This window comes from Saccopteryx bilineata, chromosome 11 (genome assembly GCF_036850765.1).
Source record: "Saccopteryx bilineata isolate mSacBil1 chromosome 11, mSacBil1_pri_phased_curated, whole genome shotgun sequence".
Taxonomy (NCBI): Eukaryota; Metazoa; Chordata; class Mammalia; order Chiroptera; family Emballonuridae; genus Saccopteryx; species Saccopteryx bilineata.
The window spans coordinates 61,029,850-61,049,663 of NC_089500.1; the positions used below are offsets into that span (position 1 = coordinate 61,029,850).

The window sequence follows — 19,814 nt, forward strand, 5'->3', positions numbered from 1 at the left end:
TAATTAATAGAATGTAAATTGATGAAAACAGAAGTCTTCATCTGTTTTGCCCGCTGTTATGCCCAAATGACTAAAAAAGTGTCTGGCAAGGGGTAGGTGCTTCCTTTGTAGAAAGAAGGAGAAGTTAAAAAAAGAAAGAGTAGAGGAAGAGAGGGAGGAAGACAGAGAGGGAGAGAGGAAAGGAGAAATGTCTATGTTCCTTCCTAGCTCAGGGCCACTCTCCTGATCTAGCTTGTTTCCAGCAGGGCTCACATTACTAAAACCAGTAAATTATTTTTTCCCTTTAGTTACCTGATTTTTAAAATTAAAAATGCTAATGTTCCCTTTTATTAGTACTATACACATAATTAAAACCTGATTTACTCTCACATCTGCTAAACAATGAAATAAAAGAATTATGTTAGGACATGCAACTCGTTCTTTACTTAACTCAAGGTAAAGAAACAAAATGTGGAAAATATTTCAATTATCTAAGAAGTCATGTGATACAAGAACAGCAATGGATCAGAAAGCTTGGTCACTGTGCTGGTTTAACTGTGACTCATGAACTGGTTTACAAAAGAGTAAATTTCCTGGTTTCTAACTGCTTGAATAACTTGTGACAATCACATGGTCCTGTTTCTTGAAAATGGATTGGGCTAACTCAACAATATTCATGGAAAGGCTTTAAAAATAGCACTTCATCTTTTTAGACTGGCCTGTATGTAACTGCTAACTTTCTTTTCCCTCACATCCTACATTTCCTTCTATTAAGTTCCCTTTGGAAGATGTTTTCTACCTCAGACCTATTTTGATTTTCTCTTGTAGCTGAATACCATCAAAACCCCTAAAAAGGCTGAATTTTATGGGACTCAGCTAAGCTATAGTTGTTGATTTGTAGCCAGCCCCCTAAGGCAACAAGGCTTGCTCTGCCTCCCCGGCCCTTCCTCTGGCTTCGTCATGGGACAGGATTGGAATCTGGACATCAAAGTTGAGCAGACTGCCAGTCACTCATTACTAACAAGAAGGCAAAAATGTATGCATCCATCTTCAGTTTTCACTTCACAGGACCCTCCCCCTCAATACACCCTCATGACGTCTCTTTTGTTTTCTTATTACAAAAGCAAAACATATTCATTATAAATTTCAGGGAATATAAGCAGTCAAAAGAACGTTTATATATATAATATATGTATAGTGTGTGTGTGTGTATGTGTGTGTGTGTATAAAATCCCAAAGGCAATCACTGTTAACAGCTTACTATATTTGTCCTTCACAAATTTTTTATAAAATTGGATTAGGTACCTACTATGTATTTTATCACCTGTTTTATACTATAATGGATCATACCTTTCCACATACACAATTCTATTCATTTGACTTAATAATGCAGAGTCTTCTGTTGCAGAATAGACACTGAGATTCTAATTTTTCGCTCTTATAAAACAGTGCTACAAAGAACTATCTTGAAGCTATATATAAATAGAATATGTCATTTCTTTGGAAATAGACATACAAGTAGAGTTTGCTCTTAGATAAGTGGTACATATAGTATTGTCCAACTGCTCTCCCATAGTTAATTACAGTCTTTACTTCCACATTTACATATGAAAATACAGGCATATACTCTGGTATCTGAATTCCTTTTAACAAAATTTTATATTCTGGTGATGACAATAATAAGAGCAGCATCAGCCATCCCAGTAACTGCTGTTAAAGAAACTTTTTTTTTTTAATTTTCTGAAGCTGGAAACGGGGAGAGACAGACAGACTCCCGCATGCGCCCGACTGGGATCCACCTGGCACGCCCACCAGGGGCTACGCTCTGCCCACCAGGGGGCGATGCTCTGCCCCTCCGGGGCGTCGCTCTGCCGTGACCAGAGCCACTCTAGCGCCCGGGGCAGAGGCCAAGGAGCCATCCCCAGCGCCCGGGCCATCTTTGCTCCAATGGAGCCTTGGCTGCGGGAGGGGAAGAGAGAGACAGAGAGGAAGGAGGGAGGTGGGGGTGGAGAAGCAAATGGGCACTTCTCCTATGTGCCCTGGCCAGGAATCGAACCCAGGTCCCCCGCACGCCAGGCCGACGCTATACCGCTGAGCCAACCGGCCAGGGCTAAAGAAACTTTTCATGCCTGACCAGGTGGTGGCGCAGTGGATAGAGCGTTGGACTGGGATGTGGAGGACCCAGGTTTGAGACCCCGAGGTCGCTAGCTTGAGCACAGGCTTATCTGGTTTGAACAAGGCTCACCAGCTTGAGTTCAAGGTTGCTGGCTCGAGTAAGGGGTTACTTGGTCTGCTGTAGCCCCCCAGTCAAGGCACATAGGAGAAATCAATCAATGAACAACTAAGGAACCGCAACAAAGAATTGATGTTTCTCATCTCCCTCCCTTCCTGTCTGTCTGTCCCTATCTGTCCCTCTCTCTGATTCTCTCTCTGTCTCTGCCACACACAAAAAAACACAAAAAACTTTTCATACATGATCTCACTAATCCTTACAATCATCTCAGGGACAGGTGGTAATATCCTCAGTTTACAGACAGGAAACTGGAGCTCAATAAAGTTAACAAGTTACAAAACTTCCAGTCAAGATGGCAGTGTAGGTAAACACAATATTTGCCTCCTCCCACAACCACATCAAAATTACAACTAAACTACAGAACAACCATCATTCAGAACAGTCTGAAATCTAGTTGAATGGAAGTCCTATAACTAGGGGTTTAAAGAAGAAGCCACATTGAAACTGGTAGGAGGGGTGGAGATGCAGAAAGGGCTGATCCCACACCCCCATGTGGCAGATAAAAACTGGGAGGATACCTTGGCTGCAGAGGTCCAACCCAAGGAGTGAGGGGTCCCAGCCCCACACCAGGCCCCCCAGACCAGGGTTCCAGTGCGCGAGAGAGAAGTCCCCATAACTTCTGGCTGTGAAAACCAGCAGGGATTGTGGCTGAGTGAGATGGAGGACTGCTGGAGTCCCAGGCATTTCCTCTTAAATGGCAGGCGTATAAACTTACTCAGACTCACTCCCTCTGAGCTCCAGCACTGGGACAGCAGCCCCAAAGGGCCCAGAGACATACTGGGGAGGAACTGAACTGCTGGCCGTCAAGACAACAGCAGGGGCAGGGGCAGCTTTCTCTGAGACAGAAGTACTGGCAGAGGCCACTGTTTTTGATGAGCCCTCCCCCAACAGAGTCAGCAAGCCAGCGCAGTATCTGTACCTCCATCAACCTGTCTGACATTTGACACATTTGTCATGCCCTAGTGGTTCCCTAAGACCTCACTCATCCCACTTGACTTTTGGGCCCACCCAAGGTGTTTTTAGTGGCTTTTCCATACAAATGGCCTGCCTTGGCTCAGGCTTCAGACTTCCCTAAAATCTCTCAAACAAGCAGCACCTGGTCTCAGCATGCACTGTAACTCTCATTAATGTGTCCCCAGAGCCGGCACTAGCAGCAGCTGACCTTGGCCTCACCTGGGTACCTCCAAGCACAACACAAGGAACAGCCATCTGTAGGTCACTTTGTAGCTCATGCCAGGTTGCCCGTGGCAGAACACAGGCAGTGGCTGACCTTGGCCTGCACCTCCCATGAGGCTCCAGAGCCAGAGCATCCTGTGGACAGCTTCAAACTACATCCAAGCATCATCACCTAACCACTTCCACAAGTGACACACTCAAAGGGCAGGCACAGTACACCAGAGCCCTGCTAAGGTAAGTCCTGCTCCATGGGGTGGGTCAAACACAGGGAGGCTGCCAAAATGAGGAAAGAAAACAAAACATGTCCCAAAAGAATGAACAAAACAAAACTCCAGAAAAAGAACTAAATAAAATGGAGACAAGCAATCTATTAGATTCACAGTTCAAAACACTGGTTATAAGGATGCTCAATGAACTTGGTGAGAACTTTGACAGCATAAAAACGAACCAGTCTGAAATGAAGGATACACTAACTAAAATGAAGAATAAAGCCCTGGCCGGTTGGCTCAGTGGTAGAGCGTCAGCCTGGCATGCAAGGGGTCCCGGGTTTGATTCCCGGCCAGGGCACACAGGAGAAGCACCCATCTGCTTCTCCACCCCTCCCCCTCTCCTTCCTCTCTGTCTCTCTCTTCCCCTCCTGCAGCCAAGGCTCCATTGGAGCAAAGATGGCCTAGGCGCTGGGGATGGCTCCTTGGCCTCTGCCCCAGGCGCTAGAGTGGCTCTGGTCGCAATAGAGCAATGCCCCGGAGGGGCAGAGCATCGCCTCCTGGTGGACAGAGCGTCGCCCCCTGGTGGGTGTGCTGGGTGGATCCCTGTCGGGCACATGCGGGAGTCTGTCTAACTGTCTCTCCCCGTTTCCAGCTTTGGAAAAATACAAAAAAAAAAAAGAAGAAGAATAAGTTACAGAGATTCAGTAATAAAGTAGATGAAGCCAAAAATCAAATTAGCAATTTGGAATATAAGAAAAATTTAAAAATACCCAATCAGAACAGCAAATAGGAAAAATAATCCAAAAAAAGTGAGGACAGTATAAGGAGCCTCTGGGACAACTTCAAGCATACCAACATTCACATCATGGGAGTACCAGAAGAAGAGAGAAAAGAAATTGAAAACCTATTTGAAAAAAATGAAAGAAAACTTCCCTAACTTGGTGAAGGAAATAGACATACAAGGCCAGGAAGCACAGGGTTTCAAACGAGATGAATCCAAAAAAGCCCATACCAAGCATCATAATTAAAATGCAAAAAGTTAAAGACAGAGAATCTTAAAAGCAGCCAGAGAAAAGCAGTTACCTACAAGGGAGCTCCTGTAAGACTGGCTGTCAGCTAATTCCTCAACAAAAACTTTGCAGGCCAGGAGGGACTGGCAAGAAACAAAGTGATGAAAAGCAAGGATCTACAACCAAGATTACTCAACCCAGCTATCATTTAGAATCAAAGGACAGAAAAAGAGCTTCTCGAACAAAAAAAAACAAAAAAAAAAAGCTAAAGAAGTTCATTACGACCAAACCAGTTTATATAAAATGTTAAAGGGTCTTCTTTAAAAAGAAAAAAGATAAAAAATATAAATAATAAATGACAAAAAGTACGTATCCCAACAATCAAATTTAAAAAACAATATAAACAAGCTGAACAGAGACAGATTCATAGATACAGAGAACATTTTGACAGTTGCTGATGGGAGGGGGCTGGGAAATGGGTGGAAAGGTGCAAGAACTAAGCAGTACAAACTGACCTGACCTGGGATGGCGCAGTGGACAAGGCGTCAACATGGAATGCTGAGTTCCCCAGTTTGAAACGCTGGGCTTGCTGGTCAAGGCACATATGGGAAGCAACTACTATGACTTGATGCTTCCTGCTCGGCCTCCTTTCTCTCCCCCTCTCTCTCTCCTCTCTTTAAAATCAATAATTTTTTTTAAACTTAAAAAAAAAAGTACAAATTGGTTGTTACAGAATAGTCATGGGGATGTAAAGTACAGCAAAGGCAATTCTAATAATTATGTATGCTGTCAGATAGATGGGTGCCAAGATTTATAGGGATGGTCACTTAGTTACGTAATGTCTAATCACTGGGGTATATCAACTGTAATTGAAAATAGAAATGATTTTTAAAAAGCAACCAGTTATGAAGAAGTGAAACTATTAAGTGAGGTATTAATACTCAGGTCAGCCTGACTCCAAAGCTCCAAAACAATTTTAAAGAAATAGTCAAATCTAAAGTGTTTAGTGTGCTACAGAGCTCATGCCCACTGATAAGAGCCAAGGTATAACTATTCCAGAATTTTGTAAGATGATTGGTTAAGTTTCTGAAAGCCTGAAATTAGCCAAGTGGCGGGATTTATACTGCAGAAATCAATATTGTTTTGTTTTGAGAGCCAGCTTATCAGCATATCAAATTCAAGTACTAAAGTCGATCTTCTGTTTTCCAGTTACCTCTTCCTGTTATTATCCTGGTAAGAAGGCTGTCTTGTCTTTTCTCTCCTTCAGCACTGTCTGCTCCACTATGGAGGAGCTGATCTGTTCCAGTCAGAACTCCCATCTGCCTGTGTCAAAGGGACCCCTGCCCACCCCACTCCTCTCCAGCACCCAGAGCCACCTCACCTCATTTGCCTTGAGGGCACCAGTGCTAATAACACCTTGCTTTGGATCCCCATTGACCATTGGGGGCAGAGAAGCCCCAGGCTCCCATTACCATACCCCCAACTTGCATCCCATAAGGTTCCACATTCACCTCTTCTAGACCTGTTGCCCACCCCTCCCTGCCTCCTGAAATCTTTCCACTGTACCTTCCAGAACTAACAGCTCCCTATTATTTTTAATTTCTCTGAATGTTCCCCCTTTCCTTTCTTTCTCTAGCCTAAATCTGAATGTCCCCAGAGAGCTGTTCTTTCTGTAATAATTCTCAAGTCACTGGGCCTGGACTTGGGAAAGATGTCCTTGGCATTGATGCCTCCTCAGCACTGTCTCTCCTCGCTCCCTCTCAGCTTTGATTTTCACATCACCAGACCACCAGCCTACTATCCCTCCTTGTTGCTGTTATCTATAACCCTTCCCCCCAGTAATCCCCAGTCCTGTCTCATTGATTTTAGCTGCTGATTTCCTATCACTTTCTCTCATGCTTGAAGATAACATGACCCTTCCAACACCTAGGCCTCTCATTTCTGTGTACTCCTCCATTCTAATGACCTTTTCCTCAACCAGACCTCAGCCACTCACTGCCATGACAATAGTCCAGCCTCCTTATTACCAGTGACGGCAATCACCTCAATATCAAGGATCCCTCTCTTTGACTGCCTCCTCTTGGCTTTCTAGCTCTTTCCTTCTAGTACCTGACTAATAATCTTTTGACCCCACAAGAACCTACAGTCCATTGATCCTATATTCTTTTCACTCTCCCTGATCCCTCACCCCTACATTCCAACTTTCCTTCTTAAGCAGGTTAAATTCCAAAGTCAGACATTATAATCATTTGCTGTTGCTGTGATTTGTGATATGCCTAATTCCTTGTACAGGAATGCCTGTGGTGTGGATTGTGGATTGCAAAGTGAGCAAAAGGGGTGGAATGTTGGGCAAATAAGTTTGTAAAATTTGTGTTATTTGGTTTTACTCACTTTTATTGTTAAAAATGGCTGCTCCTCATGTGATGATGCTGCCACGTGGTAGTGCTGATTACCTTCCTGCTTGGGAAGGAGCTTGGTTATGCTAACGTGTGCTGGAGGATGGCTTTCGTGTGGAAAAGTTTTAAAAGGAGGAGCTAGGAGGCAAAGAGGCCATGTGGTTGCAGAAGAGGCAGGCAGCCAAGATGGAGGCATATGCAGATGGAGGCGTGCAGATGGTGGGGAGCTGAAGGGGAACAGAATTGGGGGCTTTTGTTTCTAGAAAAAAACCAGAAAAATTCTCCTGGTCATGGAACCGGAGAACATGTGAATGGGTTTTGGTACCCCATGTGTTTTTTACTTGTTGGCCGGTACGGTTCTTATTAGAATAAAGGTAATGGCCCACCATTTCTTGGCTCCGCTGTTTCATTACAATCTATCCGAATCAAATGGGAACCTGCACAAGCCAGGTGGCAGCTGCGACCACCATGACTGCTGGACTTACATGATCACTTCAATCTTCACTTGAAATAAAATATTTTAAAATATTGTATTTTTCAAACACATACATAAGTAGAATACACTTACATGACATTAAAATACATTATCTTAATCTGTAAAAATTTATCAGCTATAACTTAATGATCTGTGCACATTTCTTAATGTCCTATATTTCAATAAAATATTTTAAAATACAATGTAACACCACACAAATTACGTCCAAACAAAATGATGTCTGTGTTTAAGGAAAAAAAAGATTCTTGCTTTTGCTTGCTTCCTAAAATGTTAAAGGAGTGAAATAAAAGCAACCCCCTCCTTTCATTTCCTGCCTTTACAAGTCAGAGTTCAATAACACATCATTTAAATACTACTCCTGCTCACAGGAATCTCCTTAGCAACCTTTCACAGCTTGTCAGGGGTTGCAGAATTCTCTCAGTCTCCTATTCTAAAAAGGGCCCAGATCCCTTCCACAACAAAGAAATTTAAAACAGAAAACTTAACAAGCTGTTTAAACAGACATTTTAGGTAACTCTCATAATCTCCTTCAATTCTTTTGCCAGCTCCTTTTCTCAAAGCATTCTGCTGTCTCGCTTCTCAAGGCAAAGTCAGATCTGGTCACCACGACCTCTCTACCAACAACAGTGGCTACTTCTACACTTGGCAGTCACTGTTAAAGGCCATCCTTGCTGGCCCATACCATGAGACCCTGGGCTCATTTCACAAATACACGCTGTTGACTCATTTGTAATTACTTCATTAAATTTTCTAAGCTAAGAAACAGTAATAAAAAAATACATTAGAAAAGATCTTTTTTTTTTTTTTTTTTTTTTTGTATTTTTCTGAAACTGGAAACGGGGAGGCAGGCAGTCAGATTCCCGCATGCACCCGACCGGGATCCACCCGGCATGCCCACCAGGGGGCGATGCTCTGCCCATCTAGGGCATCGCTCTGCCCATCTGGGGCATCACTCTGTCTCAACCAGAGCCATCCTAGCGCCTGAGGCAGAGGCCATGGAGCCATCCTCAGCGCCCGGGCCAACTTTGCTCCAATGGAGCCTTGGCTGCGGGAGGGGAAGAGAGAGACAGAGAGGAAGGAGAGGAGGAGGGGTGGAGAAGCAGATGGGTGCTTCTCCTGTGTGCCCTGGCCGGGAATCGAACCCGGGACTCCTGCACGCCAGGCCAACACTCTACCACTGAGTCAACCGGCCAGGGCTAGAAAAGATCTTAATAAAAAAGGTATCAAATAATGCAAATTATAATTGTCTGCTCCTTTTTATTACCTTGGTATTAACGACCTAATTTTATTAACTCTGCAGAAGGAAATAATAAAATTCCAAGTTTAATAAACCAAAATTTATATAAAGAACAGTTTTAAGGTAATAGGTACTGTTTCCTTTAAAGTCAAGAAGAAATATTTGTGTACAAAGTATAAACCAAATTAAGGCCAGTGCCCAGTCTTTTGTTTTATGACATATACAGAAAGGTATCCTTTTCTCCTATCTCTTCTTTTGGGGCTTGGCCATGAAATATGGGGAGCCACAGGAGAAGAGGAAAGGATGTCATCTCACACTAAAAAACGAATGAGACTCAAGTTCAACTGATCAATACAATCACAATAGGCTTCCTAGCATGGTCTTTTTAATACGATTTCAATTACTTATAAAATGTAATGAAATAGATGCATTACCCTATCCCCAACCAGCTACTAACACACATATACCAGCTTCTCTCCCTTCCCCACCATCCAAGGAGAGTTTGACAGTCTAGTTTCTAAGTCTTTCTGTGTGCTGTAGAACAAAGACAATAAAAAGAAAAACACAGGATCAATGTTAAGGAAAGAAGAAAAGGAATGGGGAAAGGAAAAGGCTATCAGCAAACTGACTTTGGACTCTCACCTTGAGTGGAGAATCCAGGTATGAGCTACAAAGGGAAAGAACGAAGAGAAGAGAGAGATGGTAGGCGAGGCTCCAGGGAAAGTGAGGTAGGCTGGGATGGTTGTTTTTGAGGGTGGGTGTAGGTGGAAGGTTCTAGAGTAGCAATATGGAATAAGGGAGTTAAAGAATTTTTATAAGGGAATTTTAAGTGTTGTTATAATCTATAAAATGGATCCACTCTGAGAGCCTTTGAGAGACACTTTTGATTACTACACAGTGCTCATGCGGTGGCTGGTTAGCTTTGAAGATTTTCTGTGCCTCCTGTTGGGAGAGGCTCAGCTGCTTCCAACACTGGGAGACATCCTGAGCTGCCATCACGGCTAGCTGGGAGAACTTGTTGATGGCCACTGGAGCTTCAGAGTGAGAGACTGAGGGTCTCCCCAAACGTGAGGTGCACTGACAGTAGCGGGGCATTAGGAAGTCCCACAGACACTCAATGTTGACACTTGCTGCACCTGTGCCCATCTACATGCATGGCTACATGTCTAATCTGCAGGGCCAGCTGAGTCTTGAAGTCTCCAGAGTGGATGACAGTGGGTATGAAGTTCTGGAACTGTAGTAGGTCTTGTCATAGAAGAGATATGTGGCCCAAGTTTTGCCAGAACACCACTGACTCCAATCTGCAGCAGCTGGTTCTCAAACAGGACACTACTGTTCTCGTACATGTACTTATTCAGCTGTTCATCAGCTTCTGGAATTGGCGGGCCAATGTCCTCAGGATCTGGGCAGAGGAAGGCCTCCTTAGGGGTGGACCCCAGACTAGGCTGGGTGGCTAGACCACCAGAGATGTCAACCAGGAGGCTGCCTACACCTGAGGGCCTGGGAAGCCTGGGGGCTGCCCACAGTCCCAGAGCTCGGACAAAGGTGAGGGCATCCACGTAGTGCTAGACGTGGGCTGCACACCCGCCACTGATCTGACTGCTGTTTGGGTCCCTCTGGCCGTCATCCAGGGCACTGCAGGTCCCTGGCCCCTTCTTGTATTTCAGTTTGGCCAGGATGGATGACTCGCTCTCATGGAAGGGCGGCATCTCCTCCAGCTCCATGGCCAGACATCAGTGCTGGTCCTCAAGCTGAGAACGTGGTACTCAACCATGTGCTGCCGCAGACCCGTGCCTGCACTACACAGCTGGAAGATGGCCTGCAGCACACCCTGGATGGCCGCCTTGGTCCCCAGAAAGAGGCTCATGAACTTGATGGAGGCAAAAAGCAGCAGGGCCTGCATCACCATGCTGCACAGGGGGAGCCTGAAGTACAGCAGCAAGAAACACACCAGGGGGCTGTGGTGGGGGCCCCCAGCAATCAGGTTCCCAAACTCCCCAAGGATGTAGCTGCCGACCTTCACCATATTCTTGTGACAGGCTGGGGCCCGAAACACATCAAAGATGATCTTGGCAGCGTGGCCCTGGACATCATAACAGGTGGTGACAATGGGCAACACGTGGTATCATACTTTCTCACTCACACAGTCACCTGCAACGAGGATGAGGCTGCAGATGGCGTCCATGTACCGGGGTAATCCACTGTGTATCTCTCAGTCAGAATGGCCACTTTCAAGGCAATCTCTTCATGGATGGTGTAGCCAGCTGTCTCTAAGTATTGCAGCATCTCCGACACAACCTGCTCGGCACTGCTCCGGTCGCACACAGGTAGAGGTCAGCCCCCTGCTGGAGCATGCTGACATCCCTCTCCACCTTGAGGACCCTAATGGTAGTGTCGCTGTGGGTCTTGACCACCTCAGAGGAAAACAGAGCTGGCCAGGATGCACATGTTCTTTAGGGCTAGGTCATGCAGGTCAGTCTCCTGGTGCTGCAGCAGCGGACCCAGCGGATTACACACCCACAACAAAAGGTCTGGCACACTGTTGGAGATGATGAGGCTGCTGGTGTCAAAGAGGATGGCATTGGCATTGGATTACCTTCTTAGACTTGGGTGGCTCATGGGTCTTATTGAGCATGGTCTCCAGACACTTGACCAACCTCCCCTTCATGGCTGTATTCGTGTGGGTGGTAGTACTGCAGCAGCTGTAGGAGCTTCTCCCACAGCCATAGTGCTGAGACAAAGTAGCAGGTGTAATCCTGGATGTCAGTGGAAGATGAGGAGACAAGCTGGCTCAGGCAAGAAACAGCCAGAGTGAAGCAGGTGTTGAAGTCATCCAGGTTCTTCTTGCAGAGAAAGGTGATGAGACTGACAGCAAGCCGTAAGCATGCCCATGAGCTGGTCATGGAGCAGATGCACAAAGCAGGCCATCCACTCATGCATGCACACCAGGTCAGGCAGAGTAGAGCCACAGCAGACATAGGGCCGTGCTCTGCTTCACACTGTCCATGCCGTCCCTGGCCACCAGGATGCAAGGGATGGCAGCGGCGAAGGCCTCACTCATCTCACAGCTGCCCACACTGGCAATGCAGTGCAGGGCCAGACATATGAAGGTGGGGTTGCGGCTGGCCAGGTGATTTTTTGGTGGCATTGTTGATGAGCTAGATCAGCTCGGGGTTAGAGTTCACCAGCACTGAGATGAACAGATAACCTATTTGCTTTTCTGTGTACTTATTGGAGCTAAGCAGGTTCAGTCTCCATGTGACCAAAGTCAATATCATGGCCAAGCAGAAAGATGAAGAGCAGTTTACACACATTTTTTCTTACTATAGTCATCCAAGGCATTGCCCCTTTTGAACTTGGGAGTGACGGTTAGCAAGTTCCTGTTTGACTCTCTTAATCTCCACCTCCTTGCTCTCACAGTTCCAAATGCCAGAGATGAAGCATAAGCCCCCACATCTTATCACCCTTGGACACAGTTGGCATGGCAATGGTGTTGGCTCTAGGCCTGGCTAGATAGAGCACAATGCAGTGGGGGCTGGCAGGCAGGGACTAGTAGGATTTGAGTAGTTCTGAGAACTTCAGAATCAGACTACTTTCCAATTACTATAGAGCAGAACCCTATATTCACCTAACCACTAGGGATGAAACTTCAGGGGCCATGTTTATTCCTTTCCCCAGTTTACATCCATCAGAAACATATTCCCTCACTAACTAACGCCAGGATTTGAAATAGTCACAGGTAAGGGAAATATACCGAATAAAGAAACACTCAGGCATTTCACTGTCTTAAATGGGGCACAAAATTAATTCTCAGCATTATGCAGCATTACCTTACACTGCAGATAAATAAAATCTGAATAAGAGAAACCAGAATGAACTGACTTGAGTTACTTGGACAAATTACTTAACATCTTTAAACTTTATTCTAATTTCTAAAAAATAAATAACAGTATCCACTTCATAAATTTGCTATGAAAATTGACTTAGTTAATGTCTATAATAATACTTAGCATATAATAAGCTCCAATGTGTATTTTAAAGAGGACTCTAGTTAATACATAGAAACAAACATAGGGAGGAAGCCAAAAGGAGGAGACAAAAAACACATCCCAAATGAAAGAACAGAACAAAACTAAAAAAAAAAAAGGACTAAACAAAATGGAGACAAGCACTCTGCAAGATGCAGATTTCAAAGCACTATTCATAAATATGCTCAATGATCTCAATGAGAAGTTCAACCAAGAAATAAGAAACATAAAAACTGATACAGAAAACAAAAAAGAACCAGTCAGAAATGAAGAATACACTACAGAGATCAACAGTAGAACAGATGAAGCAGAGGATCAAGGGAACAATTTAAAAGATAAGAAAACAAAAAATATCCAATCATAACAGCAAAAAAAAAAAAAAAAAGGAACCCCCCAAAAATAAGAAAAGTATAAGAATCCTTTGGGATAATTTCAAATGTATCAAAATCATGTTATGGTTTTGCCAGAAGGAGAAGGGCAAGAACAAGGAATTAAAAACCTATGTGAGAGAGCCTGACCTGTGGTGGTGCAGTGGATAAAGTGTCGACTTCAAATGCTCAAAACCCCAGGCTTGCCTGGTCACAGTATATATTATATTTATACAAGGAGCAACTACCATGAGTTGATGCTTCCCACTCCTCCTCCTGCCTTTCTTTCTCACTATCCTCTAAAATCAATAAATAAAATCTTTTAAAAAAGAAAAAGAAAAACCTATGTGAGAAAATAATAACAGAAAACTTTTCTAACCTGGCGAAGGAAATAGACATACATGTCCAGGAAGCACAGAGAGTCCCAAACTAGATGAGCCCAAAGAGACCCACACCAAGATACATCATAATTAAAATGCTAAAGGTTACGTCTGACCAGGCAGTGGCACAGTGGATAGAGCACTGGATTGGGACCCAGAGGACCCAGGTTTGAGACCCCGAGGTCGCCAGCTTGAGCGCAGGCTCATCTAGTTTGAGCAAGGCTCACCAGCTTGAGCCCAAGGTCACTGGCTCAAGCAAGGGTTCACTCGGTCTGCTATAGCCCCCTGGTAAAGGCACATATGAGAAATCAATCAACGAACAACTAATGAACCGCAACAAAGAATTGATGTTTCTCATCTCTCCCTTCCTGTCTGCCTGTTCCTATCTGTCCCTCTCTCTGGCTCTCTCTGGCTCTGACACAAAAAAATAAAAATAAAATAAAATGCTAAAGAGAATTTTTAAAACAGCAAGAGAAAAGCAGTTAGTTACTTGCAAGGGTGCTCCCATAAGAATGACAGCTGATTTCTCAACAGAAACTTTGCAGGCCAGAAGGGACTGGCTAGAAATATTCAAAATGATGAAAATCAAGGACCTACAACCAGATTATTCTACCTAGCTAAGATATCATTTAAAATTGAAGGACTGATAAAGAGTTTCCCAAATAAGAAGCTAAAGGAATTCATCACCACCAAACCAGTAGTATAAGAAATGTTTAAGGGTCTTCTTTAAATAAGAAAAAATATCAAAATTATGAATAATAAAATGATAATAAATACATATCTATTATCCATATGTTCACTAGAGCATTATTTACAACAGTTAAGATATGGAAGCAATCTAAGTGTCCATCAATAGACAAATGGATAAAGAAGTGGTGCGTATATACAATGGAATATTACTTAGCCAGAAAAAATTAAGTAAGATCTTGCCATCTGCAACAACATGGATGGACCAAAGGGTATTGTGCTGAGTGAGATAAGTCAGATAAATGCTGCATGATTTCACTTAAATGTAGAATATAAAAACAACAACAACAACAACATAAACCAACAAGCAGAACAGAAACAGAGTCACAGACACAGAGAACACTTTGACGGTTACTATATTCAAGGAAGGGGTGGGGGGGGTGAAAAAGTTGAAGGAATTAAGAAGTACAAATTGGTAGTTACAGAATAGTCACAGGGAGGTAAAGTACAGCATAGGGAACATAGTCAATAATACTGTAATAACTATATATGGTGTCAGATGGGTACTAGATTTATCAGGGTGATCATAAGTTATATAAATGTCAATCACTCATTGTACACCTGGAACTAATATAATACTGTAGATCCACTGTAATGGAAAATAAAAAATTATTTTTAAAAAGATGCATATGAGTATGAAAGAGTATTATGTAAAATGTATAAAGTTTATTTCCAAGATGTGAACACTAAAGTTTTGAATATTTTCCCTCAGTAAAGCTTAAACATTTCTGCTATGCTACTAGTTTCACACACTAGCTCTATCAAGATTAATGTATTAACAAAAGTTGTGCTGGCCAGTTAGCTCAGTTGGTTAAGAGTGTGGTCCGAGAAACAACAAGGTTGCAGGTTCGGTCCCTGGACAGGACACACATGGAAAAGTAACCAAAGAATGCGCCACTGGGTGGAACAATAAATGACTGTTTCCCTTTCCCTCCCCTCTCTCTCCCTTTTCTCTCTGTCTCTCTAAAAACCAACAAAAATTAAGCCCTGGCTGGATAGCCTGGTTGACTGCAGTGTTGTCCAGAGCACAGAGGTTGCGGCTCAATTCCCTGCTCAGGGCACATACAGAAGCAGCTCAACGTTCCTGTCTCTCTCCCTGCCTCTCTCTCAAGGAAAGGAAGTACTGACAAAAGTTAATTTTACATAACAATTTAACATATTAACAATTTAACATTACCTGTATTTAAAATACAGGCAATCCACCGAGGGGAACACCAGGATTGTTTTAGTTATTCATTTAATCTTCTTTCCTGCTAAAGAGAAAGGGCCTCTGACTGCTTCGTGGTTAATAGAAGACAGGAACGTGATGAAATTTGGAAAAAAAAGTAAAAATAACGAAAAAACCTCATTAAAAGACTTAAAAATCAAATCCTTTATGTTTTAGTATTTTTAAGTGCTTAGCAATTTTCTTCAACTTTACGAGTATAACCCATAAAATTACTGAAATGATGACAGTAGGAAAATGGGGGTGAAAGCCCCCCCTACACTATGGATCAGGACCGCGTCTTTGGCAAACAAGTAACCACAAGTACAGGTCAGTCATTCAAAAGTTTGTAAATATCAGCCTGAGCCACCCCTAGAGAGGGAGATGTTAGTGTAACACTATTTACCCAAAAGAGTTAAAATACAGATGAGTGGTTGCGAAGCGCTGGGAAGAGGGAAGGGGATAACTACAGAAGAAATTGGGGGACTCTGCGGATTAACAGAACTTGATTGTGAAGATAGTTAACACAACTCAATGTATCTGTCAAAACTCAATTGTAACTGACATCAAAATTACAACTAGACTGCAGAACAACCATCATTCATAACTGCCTGAGATCTAGCTGAATAGAAGTCCTACAACTAGGGAATTAAAGCAGCAGCCATACAGAGACTGGTAAGGGGATGGAGACATGGAAGGGGCTGGTCCCACTCCCACATGTGATGGAAAAAAATTAGGGAGGATATCTCGGCTGCACAGGTCACCCCTGAGGAGCAAGAGGTCCCAGCGCCACACCAGGCCTGCCAGACCAGGGTTCCAGTGCCAGGAAGGTAAGTTCCCATAACTTCTGGCTGTCAAAACCAGTCGGGAACAAGGCTAATAGAGACAGGGGCTTCTGCAGCTCCTTCCAGGGAGTTCCTCTTAAAGGGCCCATACAGAGACTTAGCTGGACTCACTCCCTGAGTTCCAGCTCCGGGGCAGCAGCTTGAAAGACACCCGAGACATACAGGGAGAAAATGAATTCTCCAGCACCAAGTGAGAGCTCGAGGGGGGTACAGCTTTCCCCCAGACAGAAGTACTGGCAGGGGCCATCCTCCTTCTGTTGAGCCTCCCCCGCCACAGAAGTGGCAGGTGGGCACCATTTCTGAGACTCCATCAAACAGGCTCATACTCGTTGCCCAACCCTGGTGATCCCCTGAGGCCCTGTCCTCCCCAACTTTCAAGCCCACCCAAGCTGTTTCCATACAAATGGCCTGTCTTGGCTCAGGCTTCATACTTTCTTAAAATCTCTCAAACAAGCAGCATCTGGCCTCAGCATGCACCATAACTCTCGCTTAGTGGCCACAGGCCCAGCACTAGCAGCAGCCAACCTCGGATCACAGGTTCTTCAGATCATTTTGTAGCTCATGCCAGGTGGCCCCAGGCAGAACACAGACAGCAGCAAACCTTTACCTGCATCTGTCTCCCAGGAGACCCCAGAGCCAGAGCACCCAGTGGACAGCTTCAGACCACATCCAAGCACCACCACCCAACCACCTCCACAAGTGACACACTCAAAGGGCGGACTTAGCAGGTACCAGAGCCCCAGGGAAGTAAGTCCTGCTCTGTGGGGTGGACCCCCACACAGCTGATACTCCACAGTAGTTAGAGGTTGGAGGTCAGAAGTTGCAGCCAGTCCTCATAGCTGATTGCCCTGGAGGAAAATCCTTCCCGTTGAGATTCCAACAGAAATCAAGGGTCATCTACAAGAGATGTACCTGGCCCACACAGGGACGGCATCTTGAATGCACTTGGGTGATCAGGGAGGCTGTGCCACTAGACCCTACAGGACACCTACTACAATAGGCCTCTCTACCAAGCCTGGGAAAGGTAGAAAAATAAGGGTGAAAGCTCTACCAAACACATAGAAACAAACAAAGGGAGGCTGATAAAATGAGGAGAGGAAGAAACATACCCCAAAGAAAAGAATGGAACAAAACTCCAGAAAAATAAACAGAATGGAGATAAGCAACCTACTAGATACATAGGTTCAAAACATCGGTTGGTTATAAGGATGCTTAATGAACTTAATGAGAACTTTATCAGCATAAGAAAAGACCAGTCAGGGAACTGGTCTAACTGAACATTAACATGAAGAATAATTTAAAGGGAATCAACAGTATAGTAGATAAAGCCAAAAATCAAATCAGCAATTTGAAATAAAAGGAAGCAAAAACACCCACTCAGAACAACAAAAAGAAAAAAGAAGCTCCCAAAACTGAGGATAGCATAAGGAGCCTCTGGGGCAACTTCAAGCACACCAACACTCACATCACGGGGGTGCTAGAAGAAGAAGAAATAGAGCGAGCAAGGAATTGAAAATCTATCTGAATGATTCAAACTTCCTAACTTGGTAAAGCAAATAGACATATAAGGCCAGGAATCTCAGAGTCCCAAACAAGATGAACCCAAAGAGGCCCACACCAAGACCCATCACAATGAAGATGCCAAAGGTTAAAGAGAGAATCTTAAAAGCAGCAAGAGAAAAGCAGTTAGTTATCTACAAGGGAGCTCTCATAAAACTGTCAGCTGATTCCTTAACAGAGATATTGCAGGCTGGGAAGGACTGGCAAGAAATATTCAAAGTGATGAAAAGCAAGGGACTACAACCAAAATTACTCTTTTCAGGTAAGCTACCATTTAGACTCAAAGGTCAGAAAAAGAGCTTCCCAGACAAGAAGAAGTTGAAGGAGTTGATCACCACCAAACCAGTATTACAAGATATATTAAAGGATCTTCTTTAAGAGGGAGGGATAAAAAGGTAAAATACATGAATAATAAGCCCTAGCCTGGTAGCTCAGTTTGTTAGAGCATCATCTGGACGTGCCAAGGTCGAGTGTTCAATTTCTGGTCAGGGCACATGCAATAAACCAATGAATGCATAAATAAGTAGAACAACAAATTGATGCTTCTCTCTCCCTCATTCCAAAAATTAATAAATAATTTTAAAAATACATAAACAACAAAATGGCAATAAATACATATCTATCAACAACTGAATCAAAAAACAAAGTAAATGAATAAGGAGAACAGAAAAAGACTCATAATTACATTTCTATGGGAACATTTTGATGGTTGCTAGATGGAGGGTGGTTGTGGGGATGGTTGAAAAAGGTGAAGGATTAAGAAGTACAAATTGTTTGTTAAAGATTAGTCATGGGGATGTAAAGAACAGCACAGAGAACACTGACAATAATATTGTAATAACTATGTATGGTGTCAGATGGGTGTGAGATTTCCTGGAGTGATCACTTAGTAAGTTATGTAATGTCTAATCACTAGGGTGTAGACCTGAAACTAATATACTAATGTATGTCAACTATAAATGAAAAATTAAATGGAAAAAAAATTTTTTTAATAAAATTAAAAATAAAACCTGAAAAAAACTCTTCAATTATAATATAAAAGGTTAAATTTTACTGTATGATAATTATATATTCAAATATGAAAAAAAAGTTGTAGGAAAAAATTAACTGACCTGTTATAGTAAAAAAGTTTGCATGTCTTTTAAAACAGTATTTTTGCTTTCCCTACCACAGTCCTAACTGCATTTCCCAACCATGGTCTGGGGTGATCCATGGTTGGTTGACTGTGTGGATGAGAAACCCATGGATATGAAGGGCCATATGTAAAGTTAAAAATTATAATGAATTTTCAACTGCATAAGGGGTCCACACCCCTAACACCCACATTATTCAAGGGTGTACTTGATTTTAAGAAACATTAAGGCCCTGGCTGATGATTCAGTGGATAGAATGTCAGCCTGGCTTATGCGGTTCGATTCCTGGCCGGAGCATACAAAAGAAGCAACCATCTGCTTCTTCCCGCCTCTCTTTCCCCCTTCTCTCTCTCTTCCCCTCCCACAGCCAGTGGCTCGATTGGTTTGAGCATGGCTCCTGGCCCTGAGGACAGCTCTGTTGGAGCACATCAGCCTCAGGTGCTTAAAATAGCTTGGTACTCGAGCACTGGCCCTAGATATGGCTTGCCAGGTGGATCCCAGTCAGGGTGCATGCAGGAATCTGCCTCACTATCTCCCCTCCTCTAGCCTGAAAGAAAGAAAGAAAGAAAGAAAGAAAGAAAGAAAGAAAGAAAGAAAGAAAGAAAGAAACATTAAGCTAATCTTGAGGTACAAGATCACATAAAAATTGATCAAATGCGGACATATGGCCTCCTTACCACTAAAGTCATAATTTTGTTTTTTTATGAGACGCATTAGAATAAATTAAAACTAGAAAATAATTCATAATATTAT

The 19,814-nt window shown here is 43.4% G+C and overlaps 1 protein-coding gene and 1 pseudogene across 2 annotated transcripts in view; both read right to left on the bottom strand.

Annotated features, from left to right (window-relative positions):
* Window positions 1–19,814, bottom strand: part of SPIRE1 (spire type actin nucleation factor 1) — a 271,534-nt gene that overhangs the window by 218,688 nt on the left and 33,032 nt on the right. The window lies entirely within an intron of this gene.
* LOC136315609 (AP-2 complex subunit alpha-1 pseudogene) lies at window positions 9,622–12,279 on the bottom strand (annotated as a pseudogene).